The following is a 14,721-nucleotide window of genomic DNA, read 5'->3' as shown; positions in this document are numbered from 1 at the left end:
TCTTATTTGCATGCTTGGTAGTAATATTAGTATGAACGCTTTGAACACCATTGTTGATAATGATATAGAAAATTCTAAGCTTGGGGAAGCTGGTTTTCATGATCTTTTTAGTCCCCCAAGCATTGAGGAGAAAATTTTCTTTGATGATACTTTGCCTCCCATATATGATGATTATAATGATAGTGGTCTTTTAGTGCCACTTGTTATGGAGGATAAATTTGATTATGATTACAATATGCCTCCTATATTTGATGATGAGAATAATAATGATAGCTACTTTGTTGAATTTGCTCCCACTATAACTAATAAAATTGATTATGCTTATGTGGAGAGTTATAATTTTATGCATGAGACTCATGATAAGAATGCTTTATGTGATAGTTATATTGTTGAGTTTGCTCATGTTGCTACTGAAAGTTATTATGAGAGAGGAAAATATGGTTGTAGAAATTTTCATGTTACTAAAATGCCTCTCTATGTGCTTGAAATTTTTGAAGCTACACTTGTTTTATCTTCCTATGCTTGTCACTTTGCTCTTCATGAACTTGTTTATTTACAAGATTCCTATGCATAGGAAGCATGTTAGACTTAAATGTGTTTTGAATTTGCCTCTTGATGCTCTCTTTTGCTTCAAATACTATTTCTTGCGAGTGCATCATTAAAGCTGCTGAGCCCATCTTAATGGCTATAAAGAAAGAACTTCTTGGGAGATAACCCATGTGTTATTTTGCTACAGTACTTTGTTTTATATTTGTGTCTTGGAAGTTGTTTACTACTGTAGCAACCTCTCCTTATCTTAGTTTTGTGCTTTGTTGTGCCAAGTAAAGTCTTTGATAGTAAAGTGAATACTAGATTTGGATTACTGCGCAGAAACAGATTTCTTTGCTGTCACGAATCTGGGTCTAATTCTCTGTAGGTAACTCAGAAAATTATGCCAATTTAGGTGAGTGATCCTCAGATATGTACGCAACTTTCATTCAATTTGGGAATTTTCATCTGAGCAAGTCTGGTAGCCTTTTAAAATTTGTCTTTACGGACTGTTCTATTTTGACAGATTCTGTCTTTTATTTCGCATTGCTTCTTTTGCTATGTGGGATGGATTTCTTTGTTCCATTGACTTCCAGTAGCTTTGGGCAATGTCCAGAAGTGTTAAGAATGATTGTGTCACCTCTGAACATGTGAGTTTTTGATTATGCACTAACTCTCTAATGAGTTTGTTTCGAGTTTGGTGTGGAGGAAGTTTTCAAGGGTCAAGAGAGGAGGATGATATACTATGATCAAGAAGAGTGAAAAGTCTAAGCTTGGGGATGCCCCCGTGGTTCATCCCTAGATATTATAAGAAGACTCAAGCATCTAAGCTTGGGGATGCCCAAGGCACCCCCTTCTTCATCGACAACTTATCATGTTCCTTCTCTTGAAACTATATTTTTATTCGGCCACATCTTATGTACTTTACTTGGAGCGTCTATGTGCTTTTGTTTTTGTTTTTGTTTGAATAAATGCTTGTGTGGGAGAGAGACACGCTCCGCTGGTTCGTATGAACACATGTGTTCTTAGCCTTTAATTTTCATGGCGAAGGTTGAAACTGCTTCGTTAATTGTTATATGGTTGGAAACGGGAAATGCTACATGTAGTAATTGATAAAATTTCTTGAATAATTTGATACTTGGCAATTGTTGTGCTCATGTTTAAGCTCTTGCATCATATACTTTGCACCCATTAATGAAGATATACATAGAGCTTGCTAAAATTTGGTTTGCATATTTGGTCTCTCTAAAGTCTAGATAATTTCTAGTATTGAGTTTTGAACAACAAGGAAGACGGTGTAGAGTCTTATAATGTTTTCAATATGTCTTTTATGTGAGTTTTGCTGCACCGGTTCATCCTTGTGTTTGTTTCAAATAACCTTGCTAGCCTAAACCTTGTATCGAGAGGGAATACTTCTCATGCATCCAAAATCCTTGAGCCAACCACTATGCCATTTGTGTCCACCATACCTACCTACTACATGGTATTTCTCCGCCATTCCAAAGTAAATTGCTTGAGTGCTACCTTTAAATAATTCAAAATTTATCACCTCTTATTTGTGTCAATGTTTTATAGCTCATGAGGAAGTATGTGGTGTTTATCTTTCGATCTTGTCATTTACTTTTGACAGACTTTCACAATGGACTAGTGGCACATCCGCTTATCCAATAATTTTGCAAAAAGAGCTGGCAATGGGGTTCCTAGCCCCAATTAATTAACTTGCATTAATAATTCTCTTCACATGTTTTGCTCTGATCTATCAGTAAGCAACTTAATTTTGCAAATAGACACTCCTCCATGGTATGTGAATGATTGGAAGGCACCCGAGGATTCGGTTAGCCATGGCTTGTGTAAGCAAAAGGTTGGGAGGAGTGTCATCCATAAATAAAGAAAAACTAAACTAAAGTACATGTGTAAACAAAAGAGAAGAGGGATGATCTACCTTGCTGGTAGAGATAACGTCCTTCATGGGAGCCGCTCTTGAAAGTCTGGTTGATGAGGTAGTTAGAGTGCCCACTACCATTCGTTGACAACAACAAACACCTCTCAAAATTTTACTTTTATGCTCTCTTTATGTTTTCAAAACCAAAGCTCTAGCACAAATATAGCAATCGATGCTTTCCTCTTTGAATGACCATTCTTTTACTTTTATGTTGAGTCAGTTCACCTATTTCTCTCCACCTCAAGAAGCAAACACTTGTGTGAACTATGCATTGATTCCTACATACTTGCATATTGCACTTGTTATATTACTCTATGTTGACAATTATCCATGAGATACACATGTTATAAGTTGAAAGCAACCGCTGAAACTTAATCTTCCTTTGTGTTGCTTCAATACCTTTACTTTGATTTATTGCTTTATGAGTTAACTCTTATGCAAGACTTATTGATGCTTGTCTTGAAGTACTATTCATGAAAAGTCTTTGCTTTATGATTCAGTTGTTTACTCATGTCATTACCATTGTTTTGATCGCTGCATTCATTACATATGTTTACAGTATGATCAAGTTTATGATGGCATGTCACTCCAGAAATTATCTTTGTTATCGTTTTACCTGCTCGGGACGAGCAGAACTAAGCTTGGGGATGCTGATACGACTCCGACGTATCGATAATTTCTTATGTTCCATGCCACATTATTGATGATATCTACATGTTTTATGCACACTTTATGTCATATTCGTGCATTTTCTGGAACTAATCTATTAACAAGATGCCGAAGTGCCGGTTCTCGTTTTCTCGCTGTTTTGGTTTCGAAATCCTAGTAACGAAATATTCTCGGAATTGGACGAAATCAACGCCCGGGTTCCTATTTTGCCCGGAAGCATCCGGAACACCCGAGAGTCGCCAGAGGGGGCCACACAGGCCCCAGATGATAGGCCGGCGCGGCCCACCCCCTGGCCGCGCGGCCCTATGGTGTCGTCGCCCCTTCGACCTTCTGACGCCGCCTCTTCGCCTATATAAAGGTCCCAGACCTAAAACATCGATACGAAAAAGCCACGATACGGAAAACCTTCCCGGAGCCGCCGCCATCGCGAAGCCAAGATGCGGGGGACGGGAGTCTCTGTTCCGGCACGCCGCCGGGGCGGGGAAGTGCCCCGGAAGGCTTCTCCATCAACACCACCGCCATCTTCATCAGCAGCTGCTTGTCTCCCATGAGGAGGGAGTAGTTCTCCATCGAGGCTCGGGGCTGTACCGGTAGCTATGTGGTTCATCTCTCTCCTATGTACTTCAATACAATAATCTCATGAGCTGCCTTACATGATTGAGATTCATATGATGATGCTTGTAATCTAGATGTCGTTATGCTAGTCAAGTGAATTTTACTTATGTGATCTCCGGAGACTCCTTGTCCCACGTGTGTAAAGGTGACAGTGCGTGCACCGTGTGGGTCTCTTAGGCTATATTTCACAGAATACTTATTCACTGTTATGAATGGCATAGTGAAGTGCTTATTTATATCCCTTTATGATTGCAATGTGTTTTGTATCACAATTTATCCATGTGCTACTCTAGTGATGTTATTAAAGTAGTTTTATTCCTCCTGCACGGTGTAATGGTGACGGTGTGTGCATCCGTGTCGAGTACTTGGCGTAGGCTATGATTGTGATCTCTTGTAGATTATGAAGTTAACTATTGCTATGATGGTATTGATGTGATCTATTCCTCCTACATAGTGTGAAGGTGACGAGTGTGCATGCTATGTTAGTACTTGGTTTAGTTGTGTTGATCTGTCATGCACTCTAAGGTTATTTAAATATGAACATTTAATTGTGGAGCTTGTTAACTCCGGCATTGAGGGTTCGTGTAATCCTACGCAATGTGTTCATCATCCAACAAGAGAGTGTAGAGTATGCATTTATCTGTTACGTTATGTGATCAAAGTTGAGAGTGTCCACTAGTGAAAGTCTATTCCCTAGGCCTTGTTCCTAAATACTGCTATCGCTGCTTGTTTACTATTTTCTTAGCGTTACTACTGCTACCATATTACCACCATCAACCACACGCCGGCAAGCTACTTTTACGGCGCCATTACTACTTGCTCATACTTATTTATACCACCTGTATTTCACTATCTCTTCGCCGAACTAGTGCACCTATTAGGTGTGTTGGGGACACAAGAGACTTCTTGCTTTGTGGTTGCGGGGTTGCATGAGAGGGATATCTTTGACCTCTTCCTCCCTGAGTTCGATAAACCTTGGGTGATCCACTTAAGGGAAAACTGCTGCTGTTCTACAAACCTCTGCTCTTGGAGGCCCAACACTGTCTACAAGAATAGAAGCACCCGTAGACATCACCCCACACCAGGCCGGCGCGGCCAGGGTGTAGGCCGCGCGGCCCACATGTGTGGTGGCCCCCTGGCTCTCCTCCGACTCCCCTTCGGTGTTCTGGAGCCTCCCGGAAAAAATAAGATCTTTGGCGTTGATTTCGTCCAATTCCGAGAATATTGCCCGAACAGCCTTTCTGGAACCAAAAACAGCAGAAAACAGGAACTGACACTGTGGCATCTTGTTAATAGGTTAGTTCCGGAAAACGCATAAAATCATCATAAAGTGCAAGCAAAACATGTAAGTATTGTCATAAAACAAGCATGGAACATCAGAAATTATGGATACGTTGGAGACGTATCAACGACATCTCAGGAATTTGAACTTGAAGATCCCGACAATGATCCTCTTCTTGATGCACTTGCGTTCCTTGAGTTTCATGGGACAGAAACACGTGACGGCATTAATCAGGCCAAGGAAGGACTGTCGCGACTCTTCCCGTACTTCTTCCCGAAGAAAGAGGAACCCGCGACTTTTCTTGCTCTTGCCAAGTGCTTTAATCCACCAGAAGATCTTGGACTGAAGCTGCGCCAAGAAAATATGAAGGTCGCCGTTGAAAGCACTGTCGCCCTGGTCGCTGACAGCCAGCAAAATATCGACTGGACCAAAGTTGGCGACACACAGGAGATGGAGACCACGAAGTGGCGATCGCTGATCAAGGCTGCGAAGCCCAACACAAAGAAGATCCTCGCTTATCTTGTCATCCTACAACTACATGTTCCTAAAAACTACACTAAAGCTAGCTCGGGATTGATCCACATCACCGGGACTTGGAGTCTTCTTCGGCCTCGGCGTTGGAGTCGTCGTTGTAGTCGACGATGACGTAGCCTTAGCGCTCCATCTCCATGTCTGTGACGACGGTGGTGAGGGAGTTCCGCCTTGCCATTGCGAGGTGGTGTGCCTCCCGAGCCGCGTCGTCCTCCTCTTCTTCTTGGCTCGAGTCGAGCTCGAGCGGCAGTGGCTGCGGCGGGCGTAGGAGGAGGAGGAAATGGATGCGGATTTACCCCATCCCACCCCCACTCCTGTTTATATACAACACAGACAGATCGTGATGGATAGTGCTGCATCCAGTTTTGCGATGCGGGTGGAGATGGAAAGTCTTATCGGGCCAAATTTTAGGCTAACACTAAAATATAGGATCCGATGCGGTTTGCCACATCTGCTAGAGTACAACACATATACGGAGGAAAATTAGACGTCACAAATGGTGTTTCCCTTGAGCCACACCATCTCAATCCTTGGTCCTCATTTGGATCCCAAGGGAAGGCCCGCTCCTATCTAGTGTACAAGATTAATTACGGAGTATGTAAAAAAGTTAAAGTCATGTTTGGTAAAGCGAAAATGATCCAGGTTGAGGTTCTTCTTGCGGCACAAGTTGATCACTATGAGGTTTTGCCAAAAAAGCAAAAAAGAAAATCAATGGGAACCAGTGTCTACCCTTGTGTTTGAACCAAACGCGGGGCACACTTGTCATTTCACTGCACAAGCGCGCTGCTCCCCTTCCCCTCCGGGTTTCCGGCTACATAGGCCTTCTCCCCAAATCCATATTTCGCCGAGGCCTCTAGTACATCCAGTTCACAACGATGGCTTTCCACCGCCTACCCATCCTCCTCCTCCTCCTCCTCCTCCTCGCCATGGTACCCCTACTCACCACCTCTGCCTGCAAGCTCCTACCGGAGCACACCACCGAGCCCCGCCGCCACCACCCTCCCCCGGCGAGCACGCTCACCGCCCGCTTCCACCCCGTGCCTAGCGCTACCACCTCCATGCGCCAAAACCACGCCGTCCCTTGCGCCACCACCTCCACCGCGACGCTCACCCTCGACTGCTTCACCACGGAGGCCCCACCTTCTCCCCGCTAACAAGCCATGGCGGGGGCGCCGCTCGGGCCACCCAAACCTGCCGCAACGCCGCCTCCGCCCATCGCTGCGCCGGATCTGACCTCTGAGCCACCTACGCGGCAGCAGGAGGACACGGGCTCGGAAGGGTCTGCCTCTACTCCAACCGTCGCCGAACCAGCCGCGGCCACGACGTTTCTGGACCAGCGCGCCGCGGCGGCATCGGCAGCGGCAGGCTCTCCGCCTCCCATCCAAGCCGGCCTCGCGAGGGCGGTGCCCTTAGGCAGCCAAGAGGGGCTTCTGCCGCTGCCGCTGGCGAGGGCGCTTACTTCGGTTGGGTACACCGAGATGGCTTCGGCGGCACCGCTCCTAACGTGGTGGTCGGGGGCGATCACCGTCTTCGCCGCTCCAGACGGCTCATCCTGCCCGCACCGCGACAACCTCGTCGAGCACATAGCCTTGGGCTACTACCCGTACTCCGAGCTCGCCGCCAGCCGCACCGTTAAGATCCCGTCGGCCTCCCTCAACCTCTGCCTCAACATCGCCACAGTGCGGGGCACGTTCTCCATGGATTACGCCAGGCTCTACGTCGAAGGCGTCGAGATTTCCCACCCCGACCTCTACAACGACGGCCGCTACATCATCCATGGCCTCCACGGCTGGCTGCCCCCGCTCAGGGACTCTTGCTTCGAAGCGGCACGCGTCTCCGAGCAACTCGTCGAGGTCCCGACGGCGCACGGCTGCGGCGGGCGCAACACCACGCGCGCTACGGGGCCATCGACGACGACTCGCACCATCCCCGCCGCTCCCTCGCGGTCGCGGGACGGTCGCCTGCTGCAGCACCCATGCGCGAGGCCATCGCCCGCCTACGCCGCCGAGGCTACGGTGACTTGGCGATAGCTCGCGCGTGAAGTTCCCCCATCTGCGGAAGTTCACCAACGTTACTCGCATTCTCCTTCGATGACCAGGCCATCTTTGGCGGAGGCGAGGATGATAACTCACAAGCGCGCCGGCTCTACATTATACCCAACTATCGGCTGACCCACGCCGATCTGCTTCGCCTACGCCCTGGTACGGTATTCTCCACTCTAGCCGGTGGCCAGAGCCTCGTCGTCACGCACGGCGCCAGCTCGCAGGTCCGCATCAACGGCATGTCTATCAAGGACCCTGATGTGGCCGTTGTTGACGTGTACAAGTAGATTGCCTAGCCCTTTCCATCAGTTCGGACTTTTGATTCAAGTGGCTAGTGCATGAAGCTTAACATGGTATCAGAGCCCAGGTCTCGAGTTCAAATCCTGGCTTTCACTATTTATTCTAAAAATTATCTCTTCTCCCCCTCTTCTTGCATCCTCTTGGGATGCAAGGCCTCCCGCTGCCTCTTTGCCTCTCTACAAGTGCTGACTTGTCTTCTCGTCTCCCCGTCACACGTGAGAGGGGGTGTTGACGTGTACAAGTAGATTGCCTAGCCCTTTCCATCAGTTCGGACTTTTGGTTCAAGTGGCTAGTGCATGAAGCTTAACAGCCGTCAACTCCCGCATCGCCGTTCATGGTATGAGATCGGGACCACCGCACCTCAACATGGTTGCTGCTCAAGGCCAACGAAAGATTGTTTTCAAGCGCTCTCCAGTGCAGATGACAAGGAATTCAGTCCCGAGTTCTGGTGTTCCACTCTATTGGGCAGTGTCTGCCGTTCTGCTCGCAGCGGTGGCCGGGGCAGTAGTTGCTGGTTCATGGTTCGCATGGAGGAGTGGAAATAACGGACAACGAATCTATCTCGCCGAAGAAGCAATGGATGCTGTGTACCGTGCTAGGTATGGCAGAAGAAATCTCTTGGCTGAAGTTGACGAACAAACACAAAGGAACTGCATTATCTGCTCCATTTCTCCTTTCCACTGGCGAGCAACCTGCTGCAAGCGAAAGTACTGCAGCTCATGCGTCGGGGCTGGCTATGTGAAGCACCACAATGCATTCTATGCACCAAATCCCTGTATCAAAGATGGAATCCTGGTTCCGACTCTGCGCGTGATTCTTCATCCTGACTTCGTGGGGATGTACATGGAATCTGAAGAAAGAGTGAAGTCTGAGTTTGAGAAGGAGCTTCAGGAGTATGGACTTATGGATGAACACATTGTGAAAAGGATCTACTCGTCTCATGAGGACCTTACAGCAAAAGTCCCCCCACGGAGGATTTTGGTGTACAGCAGAGTTACCACTGGACAGATCATTCATCAGTCGATCCATGAGACTACGAGAATCGCCTGATTCGTCAAAGAAAATCCTCTTTCCTTCCAAATATATCAAGGAGTTTACAGTTGGTCTAATCTCATTTCTTTGCAAGATTTTGAAACAGTCAAGAGTTGCGCTCTAAATGGTGCCTTTGTAGTGCAAAATAGTCTCTTCTGTCCTTTGTTGCCTTTAGTGCAAATTAGTCTCTTCTGTCCCTGATTATGTCTGTTGCCTTCTCTGTTGCCTTCTGATCAAAATTTGGTTCGAAATTTCATGTTGTGGTTTTATTACAATGTTTCTATCTCTCTTGTAGAGACCATTGTTTAGCCCATGCATGCACCCAATTAATTTTAAATTGTACTCCGATCTTTCCAGTACCCAGAGTTGTCTTGAGTAGCAAAGTATTAAATTTCCTTGCTTATGCGACTCATGATTTCCTCTGTTCCATCACTAAAAAATGGCAGTATCATGATAACCTATGAACTGTACATGTTATCTTCATTCCACACATATGAACTCAAAAGATAGTTAAACTATGAACTTGTTATGGCTGCAACTAAATGTCGCTGAAATTATTCATTTGTTCATGTCAGACTTGTTATGTCTTCTACTACTTTATTTCCACTGGATTTCTTGTGCTTTCAGATGTGACTTCAATTTATGCACTCTGTATATGTATCATATCAAAGCACTTCTTGAATTAACTATGTCTGTTATGAATGCATCTCTCAAACTGTACCCTGCACGTTCAATTTCACTGCCATGCAAGCTCCGTTCAATTGAACACATCACACTCTTAAACTTTATATTAAGACAAAATTTAACGATTTTTTATATCAAACACATCGCATAATACATATTCTCAAAATATATACCCTGGTCACAAGTCATTTGCTTATAAATTGTCAAGAAAAAATCAACAAACTTGCATTTTCATCCACAGACCACTCTGTCTTCTTTTGCGCACAGCTACGAGAGCATCTCATTGTGCCTGGTAGCAGGCGGTTGGTGCACGAACACAACTGAGAAGGTCGAGAGCAGAGTTGTTGTCTTATAGGAATATCCAGGCGCCCGACCCAAATGATTCTGGCTGTCAGAAACGGTCTGTGCGGACACATGGAGCGCGCCCGCGTACGCTCAAGCGGAGCGACACAAACAAACCGACCCATCCGTCATGACGTATCGGTGCCCCAAATTTAGAAAACCGATGCGTCGGCGTGGACGCTGCGCGGACAGCGCCCGTATCTGGCCGTGCGTGCCGTGGGCCCACTTGGAAGCGACCTGACTGCAGAAGGTTGACCGGCGGCATCGTTTGCCATCAAGGCCGTCGCTGACCACTACGCCCGCCGCCTCAACTCCTGCGCCGGTATTGAAGCCGATGGCGCTGGAAGCTACACGTGCACGCTTCGGCATTGGTGGATAGTGGTACTTAAATCGCGGCCGCGCCCGCATCTTCTCCCCCACTTCCACCGCCGCCATCATTGCCAGTCCTGCATGATCTCACCCACGATGAAGCTGCCGAGGTGGATGAAGAAAACTGCCAACGACCACGAGGCTGGATCCTCGTTCGGCCGGCAGCGCCGCCAGGATTCTCCGCCTCTGCAGCCGCACCTCTTTGCCGGTCCACATGCGGCGGCGGTACATGCTCCTCCTCCGCACCGACCGGGTTGCAACAGGCGGGACCTGCCGCTGCAGGAGGTGCAACGGCGGTAGGAGCAGGGTGACCCCTGCCGCCAGCACGACGTCTCCCTCCCGCACGGGTGGCACCTGAATAGGGGTGACTCCCTGTTCCGCCTCCTCCGACGGAACACCAAGCCAGGAGATGCATCGGCAGATCGAGCGGCTGTCGCCTGTGATGCGGCACGAGGAGGTGTACCGACGGGAGGACTACCGGCGCACATTCCTTGCCTGGGAGCACGAGGCGCGCCGGGTTATCCACGGCCGCCGGGATTTCTTGCCCGGCGACGCCGCGCTCGACAGTGAAGATGAGGTCTTCTACGAGGACGACCAGGAGGATGACGAGATGGAGGACATGCCTCCAGCCGCTGTGAAGCCGGAGGCGGTCGTCCTCGACAAATATGACGAGGAGACAGCCACAACCACCACCCTGGCCGCGTATTGGCCGACGAGGACGCCAAGTGGTCCTGGCCAGGCCTGGGGGACGTCGTCCAGCCCTCGGCCATGGTGGCGGAGCACGTAGTCTCCCTGCCACTGCCGCCACCGATGCCACCGCACGCGCCACCACAGGCAGCATGGGCCGGTTAGGAGGTTCCACCTCTTCCGTAGTACGCGCCGCCAACGACACCACCATACTACGCGTCGCCGCCTTGGATTACATGATTTCTATAGAATTAGTTCCTATATATTGCGGCACCAGCTCAGAATAGCGGCAGCACCACACCCGCCTCCGTATATCGACACCAACGGCGCGGTCTCGATGATTCAAAAGGCTAGGTCATCCAATAGAGCTCAGAAAGTGATTCCGCGCCAAGTTTTTATGGCAGAGAAGATGCCGCCACCTACAATAGAGTACCTAAATGGTCGGGACAGGACATCGGTTTCACCATAGCGGATCACCCGCAGCAAGTTCCTCGACCAGGGCAATCAGCCTTAATCCTACCTGCAGTGATCGCAGGGTTCGACGTATCGAGAGTCTTTATAGATGGCGGCAGCAGTCTAAACCTTATGTACGCAGATACATTGAGGAAGATGAACATATCCCTGGCGAACATAAAACCAACGGATACACGTTTTCATGGTATTACACCAGACAAGCCAAGTTATCCATTGGGGAAGATCAATCTCGACGTTCAGTTCGGGACCCGAGAGAATTATAGAATCGAGAGGCTGGAATTTGAGGTCGTGGATTTTCCATCACAGTACCATGCTTTATTGGGATGACCCGCATATGCCAGATTCATGGCAGTACCCCACTACACGTACCTGTTGTGGAGGCTCCCTGGACCCAAGGGACCAATTACGGTGAAAGGAAGTTTTGCGCTAGCGGATAAATGCGACAAGGATTTCCATCGCCTGTCGGAAACCTTCGGGATGCAAGCAGAGTACATGGCGTCAAAGCTGACAACAGACTACGATGTGTTGCCAGACGTCGGGAGGCCGCTTAAGGAACCAACCTTTGATGCTACCAAGAACTCAAAGGAAGTGCAGATACACCCGACAGATCCCAAGAAAACGACAGCTATCGCCACAAACATGGACCTCGCATAGGAAAGCGCGCTCGTCGAGTTCCTCCGTGAGCGCTGGGAAATCTTCGCATGGTGTCCAGCTGACATGCCAGGAGTACCCAGGGAACTTGCCGAGCACCCCCTAAACTTGGATCCATTGGCTAGGCCAATCAGACAACCTTTGCGGCGTTTTTCAGAACCTAACCTCAAAGCTATGTTATCAGAAATCAATCGACTCAGAGAAGCTGGGTTCATCAAAGAGATACACACAGAAGCCACATGGGTAGCAAACCCAGTGTTGGTCCCGAAGAAAAACACGGAGGTCCTTCGCATGTGCGTCGATTTCACGTGTCTAAATAAACATTGTCCAAAAGATCACTTTCCCCTCCCAAGGATCGATCAAATCATTGACTCCACGGCAGGTTGTGAACGTCTTTCTTTCTTGGACGCCTATTCTGGTTATAACCAGATTCGACTGAAGGAGGAAGATGAAGTCAAAACAGCTTTCATCACCCCTTATGGCGTGTTTTGCTACAAAACAATGCCTTTTGGGTTGAAAAACGCGGGTGCAACATACCAACGGATGATGCAGAAGTGTTTGGCCACGCAGATTGGCAAGAACGTCCAAGTATACATCGACGATGTCGTCATAACAACAAAGGAAGAATCAACATTAATCGATGATCTCAGAGAAACTTTTGACAATCTCGACAAATTCTGTCTCAAGCTAAACCCGACAAAATGTTCTTTCGGTGTCCCGGCAGGAGAACTTCTCGGGTTCCTGGTGTCAGCACGAGGAATCGAGGCTAACCCGGAGAAAATTCAAGCTATCGTGACGATGCGGAAGCCAACAAAGTTAAAAGAGATACAACAGCTAACTGGACGAGTCGCAGCTTTGAGCAGATTTGTCGCCAGGCTAGGTGAAAGGGCGTTGCCATTTTACGCCTTGATCAAGCAAGGAGAAAAGTTCGAGTGGAATGAAGAGGCGGATAAAGCTTTCGAGGATCTCAAGCGCACAATCTCGACACCGCCAGTACTGGTGGCACCCAAGGAAAAGGAACCTCTCCTGTTATACATTGCGGCCACACCTCAGGTGGTCAGCACGGCACTCGTGGTTGAGCGAGAGGAAGAAGGGAAGCTTCATGGAGTACAGAGGCCAGTATATTTCATCAGCAAAGTTTTATCGCCTTCAAAACAAAGGTACCCGCATTATCAGAAGCTAGCATACGGAGTATTCACAACAGCAAGAAAGTTACGACACTATTTTTCGGCACATCCGATAATAGTGGTCAACGAGGCACCATTGTCAAATATACTTAATAACCCGGAAGCTACGGGTCGTGTCTCCCTTTGGGGAATAGAGCTTTCCCCTCGGGACATCACGTATGAAAAAAGAAAAGCGATAAAGTCGCAGATCTTGCCAGACTTCGTTGCAGAGTGGACGGAGTTGCAAAATACGGGACCTCCTGATTTATCGAGAACCTGGACCATGAACTTCGACGGGTCCAAAAGGTTAGAAGGAGCGGGAGCAGGTGTCATATTGGTTTCACCCCAAGGAGATAAGTTGAAATATGTACTACGGATGACGTTTCCCAACGCATCTAACAATGAGGCAGAGTACGAGGCGTTGATACACGGGATGAAGATGGCGAAGGCCTGTGGTGCGACCCGATTAAAAATATACGGCGATTCCTAGTTGGTGGCTCAACAAGTGATGAATCAATGTGACGCAGTCAATGACAACATGATAGCATATAAAGAGTTATACAATGAACTCGAGAAGCTTTTCGACGGGTGCGAGGTAAATCATGTTAGCAGGCTCAGCAATGATGAAGCCGACGTTCTGGGAAATATCGGGTCACAGTGTCTAGCAATACCACCTGGAGTATTTTGGGAAGAGATAAGCGAAAGATCAACTAAGGCAAGAAGACAGCCAAAGAAGAAAGAAAAGGTCGAGAAATGCTCGGGGGCTTCGACAGCCCTTGAGGCAGGAGCACCTGGCGATGAGGAAGAATCACACGAGGTAATGGTCGTAGAAGTACCATGGATGCAAGCTTATATTGCATATATCTCAAGGAAGCAAATACCCGACGATCTAGTGGAAGCAAGGCGAGTTATTCGATGATCAAAAGCTTTTACCGTGGTTAAGGGTGAACTGTACAAGAAAAGTATATCGGGAGTCTTACAGCGATGCGTTACACCTGAAGAAGGTCGAGTGCTTTTAAAGGATGTGCACGAGGGAGTATGCGGACACCATGCAAGCAGTCGAGTTATTGCGGCCAAGGTTTTTAGAGCAGGGTTTTATTGGCTCACTGCCATTGAGGATGCAAAGAACATAGTGCGTACCTGTGATGCATGTCAATGGTTTGCCGCGAAACCTCACTCTCCGGCAGCAGAACTGATGCCAATACCTTTGTCGTGGCCCTTTGCCCAATGGGGTCTTGATATGGTGGGAAAATTGCATAAGGCATGGCCAGGAGGATACGAGTATATGCTTGTAGCTGTCGACAAGTTCACCAAGTGGGTTGAAGCAAAACCAATAAATTCACCGGATGCAGCATCGGCGATTAAATTCGTCAAAAGCATCATGTTCCGGTTTGGAGTTCCTCATAG

At 48.0% G+C, this 14,721-nt stretch overlaps 1 pseudogene; it reads left to right on the top strand.

Annotated features, from left to right (window-relative positions):
* Positions 1-6,727: 6,727 nt before the first annotated feature.
* LOC124647511 lies at positions 6,728-7,896 on the top strand (annotated as a pseudogene).
* Positions 7,897-14,721: the final 6,825 nt, after the last annotated feature.

The sequence above is a fragment of the Lolium rigidum genome, chromosome 4 (genome assembly GCF_022539505.1).
Source record: "Lolium rigidum isolate FL_2022 chromosome 4, APGP_CSIRO_Lrig_0.1, whole genome shotgun sequence".
Taxonomy (NCBI): domain Eukaryota; kingdom Viridiplantae; phylum Streptophyta; class Magnoliopsida; order Poales; family Poaceae; genus Lolium; species Lolium rigidum.
The sequence above is the reverse complement of the archived record's forward strand: the minus strand, read 5'-3'. Positions and strand labels throughout refer to the sequence as shown.